General features: G+C 36.7%; 2 long non-coding RNA genes across 3 annotated transcripts in view; one reads left to right on the forward strand and one right to left on the reverse strand.

Moving 5' to 3' along the window:
• LOC144633339 (uncharacterized) overlaps positions 1–15,288 on the forward strand; it is a 42,846-nt gene that overhangs the window by 14,205 nt on the left and 13,353 nt on the right. The gene's annotated exons all lie outside the window — the stretch shown is intronic.
• LOC144633022 (uncharacterized) lies at positions 1,977–8,066 on the reverse strand. 2 transcript variants are annotated; one of them, XR_013566982.1, is made up of 4 exons: positions 8,015–8,066; positions 7,029–7,098; positions 2,339–2,398; positions 1,977–2,143 (listed from the first exon to the last, which is right to left on the reverse strand). It is a non-coding gene; the product is annotated as an uncharacterized LOC144633022 (long non-coding RNA). The 2 variants fall into 2 exon arrangements; XR_013566983.1 differs by lacking the exon at positions 8,015–8,066 and adding an exon at positions 7,184–7,535.

Here is a 15,288-nt window from a genome sequence, read left to right on the forward strand (position 1 = left end):
TGTCCTCCTGTATTGCTCAGAGACGTGGCGAGTAACAAATACAATCTCCAACAAACTGCAGTCTTTTGTCAACGTATGCCTGAAATCCATCATTGGCATTTACTGGCCAGAGGTCATAAGGAATGAAGAACTGTGGTCAAGAGCCGATCAGAAAAAAATCAACATCCAGATAAGATGGCGCAAGTGGGACTGGATCGGGCACACCCTCAGAAAACCGACCACCAGGCATGCACGGAGGTGAATACTTCAGGTTAAAAGAGCCAAGGCCCTCCCAACAGCTGGAGGAGAACCGTAAAACGAAAAGATGTGCAAGGCAGCTTTTTCAGGATGCACCTAGAGGCTAATCGAGAAGTTAGCCCAAGACAGATCGGGATGGATTGGGATAGCGGGCGATTTCCATGAACTCCACTGGGACTGGAAGGCAGTTAGTCGATTAAGTCTATGTGCACTGTTCGGCTAATTGCAAATGTAACGTGTTCACGTCTTATTGGGGGATGATGGTCCTATTCCTTTTGAGGAAGTTTATGGTCCTCTATAACCAGTGTTTCATAAATAGCGACCGTATACAGCGCGTATGCCAGTTGTATCACAAATACTTCCAGGTCGGCAAGAAATTTAACCTTTAGGGAAAATTTAAATGGTGACATTGGGGGTATCAACGGCTAAGGACTGTTTTATGGCCAAGAAAGAAAAATGCCAGAATTCGCTGATCCTCTTTAGTGGTGGATAGGTTGAAGGGCCGTAGTGGTAGAAAAGGGCATGGGAGTGGGCCAGGGCACAAAAACTTGTCCACTTGTCATGCCTTATATTTGTCAGTAAAAGATGGCCTCCAAGCCCCCACGTTCTTCTCTTATAATTACTGGCAGATGGATGGTGGGGATGCTCTCTATAGTGGACGTAACATGGAGCCTCTGCCCGAGATAAGTAAGGTATTTCACGTGTTTGAGCATAAAAAAGGGTTGGGAAACTATTAACTTATATTAAAAGCCTTCCAAAATATCTAGAACATACCCACCGAATGGTCGACATGGGGTTACAATGGAAAAATCAAGCAAGAAGATGCAGCATCCATTCTGTAGGTATGTAGGTATATCTTAAACTTTAGCCATTCCTATCAAAGGTAGAAAAAAGGGCTACCTTTTTTGTCAAAAATGGGATATAACAGGGCAGATGTTTGGACCTTCAGGTGGACCTTCCTGTATATTTTTTTTCGAGTACACCTCTCCCCCCCCCCACACACACACACACACCTTAGGTCTCCTAGATATCTCACCGTTTTTCTCCTGTATTGTTGGGTTCCACCTATCATGTCATTTAATTTTTCCAAGCAAAAAATCCCCTAGTTATCTGTAGTGCTATTTCAAATATTCAAGCAATATAAATAAATAAAACACTGCACTGTAACAATTGAAGGTTACTTCTCTCTTTATTTTTTTCACTATTTTGAAATCAAAACATGGTTCTTTACCGATCACATTTCTTTAATAAAATAATCGGATCATTTGCTTACAGTTCAGGTCCTGAGTTGTTAAATGGATGATAGTTAGTTATGCTATTCACCATATAAATAACTTAATAAGACTTCTTCACTGGATAGCGATTTATCCAGTGGATAACCACATATCAAGCCTATGAATAACAGGGTCGGCTGTACAAATAATCAGCTTGAAACATGATTTATCACCTGTTCATTTAACAAGGTATCACAGGAGAAGTCCAATGTTTTTCATTGTTGGTAGCAAAGGGTTAGCAAATTGTCACACTAACTTGGTTAGTGCATTTTTCACTCACACTTTTTTCGCTTTCAGCTCAATTGACTAAGGGAACAGACCTCTATTAGCTTCTAAAAAAGTAGGTGGGGTGGGAATGGGGGTGGGGTGCCTCTTTTGCTTCAGGACGTTTATATTTAAATTAGCAAAAAGGGAGGCTGAGTACTCATGCCCTTCGCATAGGTCTGCCACTGGCGAACATGAAAAGGTCCAAACACATGAGTTAAAATAGACAGCTTTATTGTTAATTTCCGGCAGAATGCAAGTCATATATTTGGCACTATTGTCTTGAGTTGCTGGCACTCACACCATCATACCAATGGCTGCTGTGATGTCATTCAAGGAAAATACTTGAATTGGTCACTCTGAGAAGTCTAAATTACAAGTACAAACAATACAAAAATCAATATACAAAGCCACGCTGGTCACTTGTGAATGTGTTATAAGTTGCGGATAGTTATAATTGATAAACAATTCATGTCACTTACATTGGCAGTGGAGTACAAAAAATATTTTGGATAACAAAATAATCGTCTAAAAGAAAACTTCAAAAAAAATTTGAAATGTACCTTGTGGTAATGTTGTCTACGTTACAGAGCGGTAGCCATCACTATAGTTTAGTTATGTATCTGAAATAAAAGGAAGAATGACAAATTAGGTACAGTATATGAATGAATCATACAAAATGAACAGTGAATATAGAATGCAACATGAAGAAATTAGCCTCGCAGTTCTGTTTTCAGTGCAAAATGGTAGGTTTTGATTCCATGGTTTCATGGATTTGTATCCTGGAAAATGTCAAGAACAAATCACTACAGCAATATTATACAATTAAAACCTTTGGCTTCGTCTTATGTACAGGGTCGTAGCAACAGCTTGAGCTTAGACGAGGCAAGGTATTGCTTGTGGGTCTGGAGGCACGCCGCACCGAAAATTATGAAATCTGGAAGCTCTGAAGCACCTTTTTCAACATATTTCATTACATATTCCCTTGAGAAAAATCAATCTTGTTTAGGCGAGGATTATTTAACATAATTATTTTGTTTATTATTGTGGGTTAAAATCCCGGTCTCGCCTCATGTTAGCTACGGCCCCGATCTTATCATTATGCCTGGCACAGAGTCAACACAGTATACTGTGATTTGTATTTCGAGTGAAAAATACAAGTGTTAGCGGAAATTCTCATACCGTATTGGTTTGATTAAAAGTCTTTTCTCCAGTAAGTTCCTCTTACCTAATAGGCACTCACCCTAGAGTGTTTTTAAGTGGCCATTTCATTTAGCACCCCCCTTCCAAGAAGCCCCCATTGTGAAAATGACATTGACATGACATAGAATAGTTTGAAAAGTGAATTATGTGGTCTACTTTCTCATCTGACTGTAATGGGGAACATATTGAAGACGCAAATGGTGTCATGACTTTGCAAACCTTTTTGTTACAGCTGCTCGGATGATTATGTCAAAAGGAAAAGGGCCATTCCCCATTATAAAGTGGCTTCTCTCCAATAAGCACCCACCCTTGCTCGAGCTACTAAAAGTAAATAAGCACCCTTGGCGGAAAATTTGCATCGACTGGCACATTAGTCTAAACAGCACCCACTGGAAAATGGTTAGCTCTGTAATAAGTGTAAGCATGGCATAGCGTCATCCACTGTTTGAACAACTGGAGGCTGAATGACAGGAAGAGAGGAGAAACTGAAGACACGAAAAAAAAAAACCTACGCAATCATTTGTTGTTAGCTGTTGTTCATGCCATAAGAAACAAATTAACTTTGTGCTTTGTGTACTACTGGTTGTAGAAATGAGTCGAGTAAAAAAGGGATTTGCAAGCTCGCCATCCTGTTTTTCTTTTAGTTGGGAATGTAACTATGTTTGTAGTTGCTTGGAAAACAGTGATCTGTAATTTAATTGAACATGATTTTAACGGCCAAGCGGCTAGATGGTTCTAGAGGCAAACTTTGCATTTCATATTGCGCTTTTGGTTTGTTACAGAATCTGAATTATTATTTTTATTACTGCTTTGGGGCATTCTTTTACTATATATAGTATATAATTCCTTTTATCTGTAATCTAGTATGTATGGCACACATTAACATCCCCCTTTTCATATTATTACTTTTGATTCGCTTTTGGCATTACATACCAACTACAGATTAAGCTAGTAACAAAAAGCATATCAAACGCCACTTTTACCAAACACCACTATTGAAACTAGAATACACCTTATTGAACTGCTGAACTTTTTATTGTACATGGATGTGACCACTTATTATTGAAACTGTCAAATGTCCTTTGAATTTGTTTAACATTTCTTTGAAGTTAAACAGTCACCGTTTCCATAGAACTTCAAAACCTGAAGCAAACAAAGGCAAGTAGGAGGACTTCAGATCAGTAATGGCTTTCGTGTCTGGAAATTTGTTTGAATAATATAAAGTAAGGAGACGAGAAAGCGATATTTTTTGATTGGTGCCTTGGATGAAGATCGAAAGCTTCCAGTAGAAGACTAGTTAGCCCATCGTCGGTTTGACCTACTCCCACACCGCCTAATCCCGCATTTTGCCAGGTTACCTCATCGATTCTTTGTTCCAGTTTGATATATAAAGGCAAAGACGAGCGTCTTCTCCAAAGAAATAAAAACAATCAAGAGGAACTAAAACCCAGACCTAAGATTCTTTCAATAGAAACTTCAACACGCGTAGAGATTTGAGTGAGTTAGCTTTCAAGTCAATATGAAACATGAAATGAAACGTATATATTCTAGTTCTTTATTACCTCTACAGGCAGACATAAATTGATATTAAATAATGTAAGCTAAATACCATGCGTTGCAGAAATTCTCTATAAAGGTGTTTTGGACAAGAGTTTTTGCATCGCCGTTTGCTTGAAGATTTGCAAAGCACCTTTTGATTGGGTCTTCCTGGGAAAATTAAACTATAAAAGTAATTCAGGTTTCAAAGAGCCATAATCTGGATGCAGTTTGCCATCTTTCTCTTATAGTTTTAGTTCATAATGCAAATTATGCGATTCAGGAGTTGAACTGAGGAAGGTGTTCAGTCAATGGAAGTTGAAGAACAAGTCATTACAGCGGAAGCGACCAGCAAGCAAGTTCAACAATCGAAGGTTCCGTTCCACTCGCTTTCGTCTTCATGTATTGCCTCTATACAGTTACATGCACTACACTTCACGCGAAAAAGGTTTCAGGTGCTTTACCTGAATGGATTGTAACATGGAAAACATGTGACTACTTCGCTAGGCCAACAACGATTGCATTGCTGACATTCAGTCATGTTACAAACGATTTTTACCGTATCTGTTTCACAAAAGCCACCCTGCCGGTTAGGATAGACACCAATGATAAAATCAAACCTGTAGTAATATATCAATCGTTTGATGCGACGGCCTTGTCTATGAACTGTTTGTATATGAGCGGCTTGCAATCCTGAGCGAAGGTCGCTCAAAATTCTATTCAACAACGTTTGTGATGAAATCGCATTCTCATAGAAGAAAGACAGTTCTTCTTCAATTTCTTCTTCACCACTGAAGCCATAATGCCTTTCAATGATATGTTGCTGTGAGCGTGTTGGAATTACCACTTGGTTTAAAAATTCTCCACAAGACAGACACTGTGCTTGCCACATTTTGGTCGATTCTTAATATTATTCTTCCTCGTATCGACTTCTCGTGGGTGTATATCATCAACATTTGTAAAAAAGTGCATGTGTTCAGCGGGAATTGCGCATGCTCTGTCATCCGGGTGTGCACTGGTAGCGCGATTGTGATTGGCAGAACAACACATTCATTCATATCATGTATATTCATTCATATTATGTATATACGTTCTTGGTACACGATTCTCGAGTTGTGCGATTATTTGAGGCCTCTGGCTACTGCTAAAAATTTTGAGAAAAACGTCCAAAACAGTTCTAATTGAAAAGTTATGTAAAGAAATCGAGAATTTTAAAAAAAGTGGAAAATACCGAAAAGCTTGAAGTCTTCGATGTCAAGAGGATAAAGAATAAACACTGTAAGTTGTAGTGCTTTATTTTTCTTTTTTTCTTTAAACCTTAGCTTGGTTTACAAAACAACTTAGTTAAATGTTTTTTTCGTCCTTTCGCCGTATTTTAAGAGACAAATTATGCTGTGATTTACTTCCGAACGCTCTCTGTGTTTAGCCATATGCAAGTCTCGGTGCCGGTATTCATTTTGCTCTCGACAAAGGGCAAGGACTTTATATCTGTTTCTGGTTGAAATGATCTAACAACAACGATAAAACCCATCGAAATAAAATCCTACAATAAACAGTTTCTTAAAAAAAAAAGTTCCGTTGTGTTCAAATCAGAAGCGCTTGTGGCAATAAACAAAAAAAACCACGAATGTCACTTTGCAGAAAATGTAGAATTTAACTCATATTTCGCAGACTGACTCTACATGTATATCGAAAAAACAAAAATATTTATATAGGCGATTTTGAAGAATAGTTTTATCGTCGACGACTGCTTATAGATGTGGAAATACCGAGCTGTGTTAAAAACATTAATTATGCATCAGGGTTTGTCTTAAATTCGAAGATATTTGTAAAATAAAAACAAGAATAGTTTCTTTTCCAAACAGTTGCTTTAACTGGAAAACATTTTTCATAGTTGCAAAGAAAGAAGCTCCTTATTTTCTGTTCAAATGCATGACTAGAACCGATTCAAGTAGCTGCCGAGTTAAGAACGATTTGTTTTGTAGTAATAATATTTTTTGTTAGCAACTGAGACTACAGATTTTGAATAGCCCAGTAAACAAAGCATATAAAAATTCTTTTCCCTATGAAATAAACCTGCAGTATTAGGATCTCAAGATTCTTGTGAAATTTTAATTTCAGAGCGGTTCAAGAAAATGAATTTTATTGCTGTAAAAGTAGTTGCAAAAGATAGACTTGTCGTTGCGGTTTGTATCTGCATTACTATTATTCGTTGGGGTAGTTAGATTGTGTTAGCTTGCACTGAAAATTCTTGATTATTTTCTTTTAACAATGAACTCTGCGCTAAAGAGCTACCGCGACTTTTTTTGCTTGGATTTGGGATGACCGAAATCAATAAAATTGGTTTATCGCCAACTAAGAACACTGAATACAAATAAAAAGTACGTCAAAGTTTGATTAGCGCCATAATTGTTCTCCTAAGTTTTTTTTTTTGGTTCATGCCATACAAAAATGTTTTCATTTACACTGTAAAAAATTCTCCCCCTTAACCTGGCTAGAAGTGCATAGACATACCTCTCTATCCCTCTGCAAAGTTCAAGAGTACAACTGTAGTGGATGTTAGGTTAAACGCTTCAACAAGAACCTGAAAATAAATTTGCAAACTTTTTCAAACTACCTGAAAATGTAGTAAAAGTTGTAATATTTAAAATAACTCAAATTGTTCTCACTTTTCTGAAGAAAAATAACTTGTAAAATATAAATGCGCCCGTGAGTAAATATCAAGAATCCTAAGTAAAATAAAATCAACACAATTTTCCGTCCGTCTGTGCTGGAGACTTTCTGGAAATGACGAGAAAGTGGCTATTTCTATCGATGTCTCGTCATGATCGGGCTGTATTTCAAAGTTTACACTCCCTGGAACTTTTGAACAATATAACGAAAGGATCTTTTGTAAAACTAGAAGAAATTTACATCTTAATCAATCTACTGCAGGATATCGTGTTATTTATAGTTTTATTTTCATTGATTGGCTGTTGAAGCACATAGTTATTTTTTGGCAAATTGGAATGTAAAAACAGTTTGACGTAGGTAAATATACAAACAGCACTATTGTTATTAAAGTTGCGTCAAATCGGTCAAAATAGACTCGAAAAAAAAATAACAGTAATACGCATCTTTCAACTTCACGAATGCATGGTCATCGAGAGTTATGTCGCAATACTTATTATTTTACTTGTTATGTTTTTCATTATCGGCTAACTTACAAAACTTCTGCATACTGATGCCCCCTTGTGCGTTTGACCACAAAACTGAAATACCGAAGCTCTGATTATCATCAGTATCTGCAACTGCAAAGATTCCTACATTCTGTTTAAATTTGAGCAAAACGCCGCAGTATTGAGGTTGCAGTTGACTAAGTTTACATGTCACCCCATTATTTATAATTCATACCGTATCACACAAAAATATACTAACATCGTGCAGTCAGTTTCTAGTTACAACGTGTGATGAAAATAGAATAATTAAATTGTGAAGTTTTAAAGAATAAGAGTTTTTACCTGACTGGGCGTTAATTACTCATCAGATCCTGTGCTGTTCTTTCAATCTTTTATATCTTAACAGCTTTAGGTATTTTCTTTAGTCTTAATTCCATTTTTTACATTGGAATAGGGCAGTTTTACATTTTTGAGCTTCGAATTCCAATATGTAGCTTGCTGGTGCGTCTTTCTTATTTATCTTGCTTTAAGTGCCACAAATTAAAAATCTAGACTAGGGTAACCTTTTATGTACATATTGAAACAAGAAATGATAAAAGGAAACAGAAAAATGCTAAAGCTGTTAAGAGATTGAAAAAAGGCTCTTATGTACATATTGAAACAAGAAATGATTATAAGAAAAATTATGTAAATTATGTTTAAAGGTAAACAGTCGATTGTTCTTGTGCGGTTTCTGGGTAAACTTCTGACAAATCAATTGTTTTAAGCAAACTCGTTTCTGAGAAAAATAAAGTGAATTGTGGTCTGTTTTTTCTTTGTGAAAGAGTAACTTTCCCCAAAAAATATATGATATTTAGTTCTTACCAGAATTTACACTAATTTGCAGCGTTAAAGATCATAAAGGAAACGTAGATTAAAGAACAGGTACCGTAGAAATACTGCGAAATAAATATGATGATGTGATTTTGAAAATATGTCTTCCATCAATTAAAAACTGTGGAACAGTATTACACTATTGTTTCCAAAGGAGGACTATAGACCAAAAGTTAAAGAATAAAAGAACAATCACAGGATTAATTACGGGTTTTTGGACTCAAAAATGCAAAAAAAGTATGATATATCATCCTACGTCAGTGGTATTTTTGTGCTTTATAACATAGGGATCTAGTAAACTTTTTTATATAAAAAAACCCGCTAAAACAAAAGGTTTGGTTCCGATCACGGAAGATTCAGTTTGGGATGTATATTTGAACTATTTGTTCTTGTAAGTTTTAGTTTAATTATTTAGATGCTCTGTTGACACGTAGTTTGTGCAATATTTAAAGAATGGCGCCTATTTGTTGTTTCGTTATTTTACTTGCAAAACAAACACGATTTCTTGGCCTGTTTTCGAGTGTCTAAAAAAGACATTCAAACACTTGGTTATAATTTATATCCTGAGAAACGAAGATCATCGATCATGTTTTTTGCCCTGATCTTAATAACGCCTCCAAATAAACAATACATTCCCACCCATTTTTTCGATTTTCTCTACTCAGAAAATGAATTGCGTTTGAACGAACATTGATCGTCGCAAATGGGTCGGTCTAAGCGAGCTTCCATGATGAAACAATCTGCGCGATCTTCACGTCTCGCTTGGATTGCTGGGAAAAGAAATGACACGCGGTCTCACGTGAAGTGATTGCCTTTTTGTTAAATATAATAACACAAGAAGTTCCTGAACTCCTCAGTAGACTGCTAAACTTATTATCACATCGAAGTGTTCAATTATCATTGAAACAACCGCAACCACATATTCGTTGAATATGTCAACAATCATGGAATGTGATAACAACAACTATTTGCTTGAAGCAATAATTAATGTTTCTTTAGCAAACAATTAAGCAAACAAAGGCACGAAGAAGACCTTCACATTAGCAGTAGCTTTCCTATCTGGAAATTTGTTGGTATAGACTAAAATAAGAACACGATCGTTGACCATTTCTCTTTCTTAGTGTGTGGGGTGTAGATAAACCCTATTCAGACCGGGCTTTCTTGGACCTTCTCAGACCGGGGGGGGGGCTTCGGAAGCCCCCCCCCCTATGTAACTTCCAGAATATTAACGCAATCATCATGAAACTTATAGGATGTATTGTATGTCCGAAACTCTTTCTTTTGGTATACGTCACGTGGGATGGTGACGTCACATCACGTGACAATTACATCATGATGTCAAACAGCCGCCATCTTGGATCCGCCATCTTGGATTTCAAAATTTTTCCAAATTGTCAGAAAACCACCCAAAATCACTGCAAAGCACTCAAAATTAATAAAAATGTGCTTTTAACCCGTAAAAATGTAAAAATATTTCCATTTAAGTTGATTTTTATTAACAGAACAAGTAAAATTACAAATTTGGGAAAACATGCCTGTCAAAATGCCGTTGCCATGGTCATGTCAAGTTCCTGACACATCATCCAACCCTACCAAATTGTTGCCAGATAAATTTTAGGAAAACTCAGAAAGTTTGGCAGCGTTTGGTTAAATCTTAAAAAAGTTATAAAAGTTCAAAGTCAGCGCGGGCCTCAAACCCCCCCGGTCTGAATAGGGTTAAAAGTTTCCAATGGAAGACTACCCCGGCCAACGCATTTTACCAGGTTGTCCCATCACTCCCTCCTTCAGTTTGATAAACAAAGGTAGACGTCCAGTTTGATATACCAAGGTAGAGTTGATCGTCTTCCTTATAATTACAAACAACAACAACAATCCAAGCTAGGACCCGGACCTAAGATTCTCTCACTATAAACTTCAAGACACAAAAAAATTGTGCTTGTTTTTAAGTCAATCGAACAAATAAAAAATGCAGCTAGCGAAATTTAGAAAGAAAATCTTTTGGTATTTTTCGTAGAGAAAGCTCTTTTGAATTTGAAGATGCATTTATGCATTGTAGTTGGATTTAATCTTTCAGGGCCCCTCTGGATACCACAATAATTGATAAGTGGGCCACTCTGGAAAAACAAGACTATCAATCTAATTCAGTTTTAAAAAATAGGTCACCAAGGGTGACATGAGTCTAATGCCGTATGGCATAGTGATACAGATTGCGCGGTTTTCGTAAGCCGGTTAAAATTGGTTAGAGGTTTGTGTTCGGGAGTTTAATTTAAAATGCTTATAGCAAGCTAGGGGCATCGTGGATGATTATGGATGAAAACGAAACAGTCATAAATGTTATATGCTTCACAAAATTTAAAGTATGAACAGGAGTTGATGTTACTTCTTCCGTATTGTCCGTAAAAGCAGAAACGATTAAACATTTGGACAAGATTGCGTGACGATTTACAAAAAGCATGTTCATTACATTAAGGGTTGAAGAACTTCACATCGTTTTCTTTCAGATTTTTCACCATTTTGATGATGACTCTTGAAACAGATTTTGCAATAAAAGCACTTGAAATAGTGACTGTTACTCCATTGTACTGTAAGCACTTAGCGACAGATTTTCCTAAAAACGGGTGTAAATGCTCACGTCAATATAATGATGACCTTTTGAACTCTGGAAACTAGGCAATTATTATCGAGCTACCATACACAGGAGCGAAGACTGTTTATCATGATGTACAAATTTCGCGAATCATCACTTCCATATCAATGTAACCATTTTATGATTTTTCTAGCTGTAAGAAGAACTTAAGATCTCTGAGAGTCGTAAAAGCATGAAATTCGATTTCAGTGTATGGCAAAGGCCGGGACAGTGTAATACTGCAAAGCGGCCAAACAAACGCATTTTGATTTAGTCGCGTAACTTGATTTACATTTATCCATGTACATCTTTTATTTTTGAAGGTTTTTGTTTGCACTGTAAAGAAAAAATTGGTCAAAATTCGAATGACTTAAATACAAAAACCGAGGTAAAGTTTTCTATTTTTTAAAACAAAATAAATATTTGGTCGCATTGTGTAAATAAACGCGAGTCGCCGTCGAAATATTTTTCTCAAAGACGTCTTGCTTTTTAAGCAAGACGAAAACACAAGTGCTTAACTGAACTGAAAACGAAGATTTATTTTCACAAAAAGCTTACAAATGTCTTAACTGGAAAATTATTTCGTCCTGTTCAAGTGTTGAATAATCGTGACTTGAGAAAGAACTTTTAATTATGCGTGGGAACACGTGTCGCCGATTGGCTGTTTTTAATTGAAACTAATCATGCGTGTCCGTACGGAGTCCGTTCTTGCAGCTGATCATTGTTTTCTACATTGCAGCGAACGATTATCGATCCCGAACCATTCCCTTGGGATTGCTAACAGCTTTTTTCATATAACAAAGAGTCTAATGCGCATGCGCAAAGCGCACGCAAGCATTAGACTCAAAAAGTGATAATCTGAAGGCAGCACGCAATCGTTTTTTATTAATAATAGTATATTAGTTGTTTCCATTGAATAGTTTTTCGGCCAACTTTAAAAATATAAAGACAAGAATATAATATTTAACAATAATCAATCTACGTAAAATGCTTTGAACATACATAATCAATCTACTATAAAATGCTATGAATGCATCATATGGCTCTTAATTTAAAAGGAATCTAAAAACTGCTTTTTTAAATTCAGTCTTGGTTTTACCTCATAATGTTAATTATGAGCTGCTGAAAGAAGGAGTGCAGTCGAATGTTTGCAATCCACTTTCCTTCCTCTTCATGTCTTTAAGTTTTTCTCTTTTGTAAACTCGACAATCTGTAGTCCTTGAGCACAGTCTCATACACTACTCTTCACGGCGAACAGGTTATAGTACTTTTCGTAGTTAGCTGAATGGATTACATGGATATATTGTTACTACTTGGTTTGGCAAATAGCGACTGCATTCTTTACATTCAGTGTAGTTACAAACGATCTTTACCGTGTCGGTTTCACAGAAGCCACCCTGCCGGTTAGGAAATACACCAACTGTAAAATGGAACTTGTAGTAGTATATGAAGCGATGGCCTTGTTTCTTGCTTGGTTGCAAACCTGAGCGAAGTTGGGTTACAATTGTATTGAATAGACTCTGAGGTGAAAGAGAACTTTCATAAAACATTGACCGGCCCTCATCAATTTCGTCATAATGAGTAAAAGGATAATGCCTTTCGATTATATGTTTCCTCGCCCGAGGAGGTATTATCGGCTGGTCTAAGACGGTTTTGCAAGAAAACAGTGAGAAGGATAAGACATCACGCCGTTTTATGGCCTTGGCGGCGAAGAATTTCTCGGCAAGGAAAACAGTGTGCTTATAAAGTTCCTATATTTGGGTGAGGTTCGGTGACGTGCTGCCAGCTGCGCATGCTTTTATTGGCGGTGTGCAGCTCTACTGTGTTCGACATTGCCATTGCGAAGTGTTGTTTTGGTCTTGAAGACCTACGTTTGGTTGATCATTCGTCTATCAATTCATTCCAATTCTTGTAGCCTGTGTTGCAGCTGGTCATATCACAAAATTGTAATTTCTTGTTGTTCTGTATTGGTTCAAAGTTCACACTTCCCATACACCTTTCAGGAAATCAATAGCTGTTGATTCCCTTGTTTTAAAAATCAACCGAGGCTTATTCCTCTCTCTTCACGCTATTTTGCCAAAATTTTTAAAAATGGGTTATTATCTCATAGTATGGAAAACAATCATTATAAGAAAAAAAACAAGGGAAAAAGCGAAGCGTTCTTGTGAAACCGTTGTTCAAGATGAAGGAAATAAATACATGCGTTATTCCTTTCGCACCTCAGTCTACAACAAGGGTTCGAGGGTAAATCCTTCCCTATTTCTAAAATCGAAAGACAGTTTAGTCAACAGTTTGTGCCATGCTATAAGCTACGAATTGTACCGGCTGTAATCTGCTTCAGCACGTTCCCTGCTTGTAACGACTACGTGTAAAAGTGACTGCAGTTTAGTGACTGGTTTACCCATAAACAAATCTCGGTTGTAATATTTATCTCGTTCTAGACATCGAGCACGGAATTTAGTTTATCACTTGCATTAATCTGTTTTTGGCCTCTGTTTTTGTTCGATAAATCCTGGCTACCGCAAATTCACGAGCGCGGGACAAAAAAGTGAGCCTATTACGATAAGACCCTGTAAGATTTCCCTGTAAGAAATACTTTCTAAAATACGCGCATCCTAATGGGTCGGGTTATTGACAGAGCACGACATTATTCTTCAAAAAGTATAGAAAGATTGAGAAATCGCCTGATTAAGACTAGCAGTATTGCAGTCGAAACGTTGCGATTAACATCTCAAAGCGATTCCATCGTGAGACAAACAAATAAACCTTGACATATTTTACATAAATTTTCAGTTCGTTTCATAGATTCCCTCTCATCAGTTGATAGACTTCTTTAAAGCTAAGACATTTTTTATTCTGCTGACATCCCTTTACTCTACCTCGGAAAATTAAAAAATTTCCTTTAACTGGAGGCTTTCTTGTTCTACTTGTTTTAAAAAAGTTATATATCGATTTCTACCAGTAATTTAATTTTGAAAGACACCTTTTTAGCGATCCCAAGCCATCGTTACGACAGCATAAACAGGAAATCATAAAACATTAACGTGTCTCATTTTCCAAAGCAAAATTTTGACTCATATTTCGAAGAGAATTATCACCGTCTCTAAATATCTAATCAGACACAATCCGAGCCAAACTATTTGTGTAACATTACATATTTAATTATTTTTATGTTAATTTTAAGCGAACTTCTTGTGACAGTTTTTTTTTCATTCTTTTGAACATGAAAATGGTGTCATGACGACTCTGAAACGTCGTTCGATTTTATCGTTTGTTTTCACTTGCTTAAAACTCTCCGTATCAAGAAACAAAACTATTAATATCGGCCTAAAGCGAGTACTAAGAATAACCTCTTACTGGAGGTCTTCTCGCGCTGTTTTTATTCTTTTTTCTGCCTTGTTTGCGACTTTCTGGAAAGGATCAGATTACCGAAATATAAAAAACCGATTTGAGTTAAAAAAGAAAGGCAGAACTGACAGTTTGCGTTAGAGTCATCAAGAAAATTTTTCTTCGCAACCTTTGATTTGATATATGTATCTGTAGGTAATCCTAACGCACTTAACTTCGTTAGGCTAAAGACGCCCTTGAAGCTATACAACACTTTATATTGTTGGCTGCAGTACTATTGAAGCCTAATGATTTAGCTAAATCACAAGATTCCCATTTCCTAATATTTGACGACGGTTTAAAGTCAAATTGCTGCTTGCAAATTGAGTATTGACGAGACTTAATTTAGCCAAGAAATCAACAAAAACCGCGATGGCCTACGTCATGAACCTGTACATGAACGTAACATTGAGAAATTTTGAAAAAATCATCATCTCGCCAGAAATGTTACTTTGAAGCGCATAGGAGATGATTAATAAGGGAAATAAAGCAGGCAACTGAACATGTTCAGTTGTGACTAAGACAGAAGCTTAAAAACAAAATCGAGTAAACATCACGATAAGAATTAAAAGTCGCGATCACGCGATACTGACAGTTTACTCAGATAATGGTCAGAAAGACAGAGACCTACCTTTGCTACTTGAAACCTTTTCCTGGGAACATCATTGTTAGATTTAAGAGGTGGTGTAACGTTGAGATTGTCAGTTACAGAACAGAGCGTCCCACCAAT

The sequence above is a fragment of the Oculina patagonica genome, chromosome 12 (assembly GCF_052425735.1).
Source record: "Oculina patagonica isolate OP01 chromosome 12, crgOcupat, whole genome shotgun sequence".
NCBI lineage: Eukaryota > Metazoa > Cnidaria > Anthozoa > Scleractinia > Oculinidae > Oculina > Oculina patagonica.